The following is a 2,657-nucleotide window of genomic DNA, read 5'->3' as shown; positions in this document are numbered from 1 at the left end:
TAATCTTTTGTAGATATAATTTATTTTCTTAATTAAATTATATGACTTAATTAATTAATAGAGAATTAATACTAATCTTGAGCAGCATCTATTCTTCTGTATATCTTCTGAAAATCACTGAAATATATGAATCAATTCCACCACTTCAATGTTGACACTCGATGTACTGTCTGGTTCATGAGTGACTAACTTCCGTGACGTTTCTTCATGTCTTGACTTTGACACTTTGATTTTCTTCATATTAAATCCTTGTAATTAATGATACTCTGACGAGATCTCTGTCACTTGATTAAATCCACGATCTTGATTTATATCACTGAGGCTTGATCAATTTCTTAAACTTCTTCCAGTGAATTAACTCCTCAAGTCTGTAGATGAACCTTGTTTCTGAATCCTCTGACAGATGTTACTTTGCGAGATCTCTCTGACGGTAGATCCACTATTTACTTATTACATTCTTATTTGAGTTGAGTTGAATCCTCGAATATACAAATAGGCTATGACATATGACTTACAGGATTTATCCACCATGTTTCTACTTGGCTTGGCTGCTCCAAAGTTCTTTTTGAACTTGAGCTTGGCAAATCTTCTGGAAAGAAATGCTAAATGCTCATCAATATCATCCATGTCATCTTGGCTCAAATGATCTTCATTTTCAGCTACCAGCCCTTTGCCCTTGTTCTCACAGACCTTTGAAGTAGACTCAACAGCTTCTACCTTCATCTCTTTCTCTTTTTCTAACTCAGCAACCAGTGTTATGGACCCTCCTTTCTTCCTTCCTTTCTCTATCCTCTCATCTTGCTTTATTTCAAGCTCATAAGTCTTCATGATGCCATATAGTCTCTCCAAGGTAAACTCCTTGTAATCCTGAAAATTTCTCAATGAGACTGTCATTAGTTTCCACTCCTTTGGAAGAGATCTAAGGAACTTGAGGTTAGAGTCTTTTGTCTGATAGACTCTTCCATGCAACTTCAGAGCATTTAGTAGTTTTTGAAACCTACTAAAGATATCAGTGAGAGACTCACTATCTTCACAATGGAAGTGCTCATATTGCTGAATTGGCAGTTGTATCTTATTCTCCCTTACTTGCTCAATACCATCACAAATAATCTAGATAGTGTCCCAAACCTCCTTGGCTATTTTGCAGTTAATGATGTTATCAAACATATCACCATCAACTCCATTGAATAATATATTCATGGCCTTCTTGTCTTTCATAACTTGCTCAATATCAGGATCTGACCATTCATGCCTAGGCTTGGGAATAGATGGTTCATTACCAGTTGCAGCTCTCATTGGTACATGAGGACCTCTCTATGCAATCCACATAGGCCTCATCTTGAGAAATAAGATGTAGATGCATTTTCACCTTACAGTGGTGATAATTATCTTTGTCCAGAAAAGGAATTTTAACTCCAACATCCTTCTTGTTCATCTTGCTGTTTGTTGTGATCTTTACACTCCATGTACTTCAAGAGCTTGCTCTGATACCAATTGTTATTCCCTAACAATACAACAAGAATTACAGAAGGGGGGTTGAATGTAATTCTGGCTTCTTTTCGAGATTTATAAGAATGTTCTAACTCAATATATATATAGGTGTTTTGATTTGTAAAGTGCGGAATAAGAAATTAAGTAAATCAAAAACAAAGTAATAAAAACACAAGTCTTTAAAACTTTCTGGTGGATTTGAATGTATCCACCATATATATATATATATATATATATATATATATATATATATATCGATTTGAGAACTTTGTGAAGCTCAAGCTGGCTCACAGCTGCTTTACAAGTGAACAAACAAACTACAGAGAAATTCTTAACAGTTACAGCTTTATCTATTTCTCTTTTAAATGTGTTTGCTTAGTTTGATAGTAGTTGTTGTTGTTTGTTCTACTAGCTACACTTGGTTTATATATCACCAAGTTTACATGGTAATAAGACATGACAATAAAACAAAACTATCAAGTCTAACTCCATGCTACTTCATTACTCTATTCCAGCATCTTTGAAAATCTTCATGACTTGCATAGAAATGGTAATGCTTCTTTGTTCTCAATTTCCTGCTAAACAGGCTGCCACATTCCTTTTGCAAACACCCAACGCATGTGACTGTGTTGTCACTGTCAACAGATATTTGAATTGATCATCCGTCGGGTACATGCTTGTTATCCGTCGGGTAGCTTTGTTGATCATCCGTTGGGAGCTATTTGACACTTGACTCCATTTTATTTATGCAGAATTACAAGATATCTCATATTTATAATTAATCAACCTATTCTGCATATCTACTAGTAGTCAACATGACTCATATGCTACTATACAATCTACACAAAGTTGTTTGCAGAAATGTGCTACAACACTTATTATTACATAAGCTACTCACTCGATGGATGTCAAATCATCATCCGTCGGGACTATATTGAATCATCCATCGGGACTCAATTTGATCATCCGTCGAGTGCTACCAAATTCACTAAGTTAAATCTACTAAGGTGTTTTGATTAAGTTATCATCAAGTTCATAACATATTCCTAATATATATGTGTGTTTATATATGCATGTATAACTGTGTGTATGGGTGTGTGCATTTCAGTGTGTGTGTGTGGCGCCTGGTGGGGAGTGTGTGCAGCGCGTAGGCGCGTGGTGACTAT

The sequence above is a fragment of the Apium graveolens genome, chromosome 2 (genome assembly GCF_009905375.1).
Source record: "Apium graveolens cultivar Ventura chromosome 2, ASM990537v1, whole genome shotgun sequence".
NCBI classification, from domain to species: domain Eukaryota; kingdom Viridiplantae; phylum Streptophyta; class Magnoliopsida; order Apiales; family Apiaceae; genus Apium; species Apium graveolens.
This window is presented reverse-complemented; position numbering follows the sequence as displayed.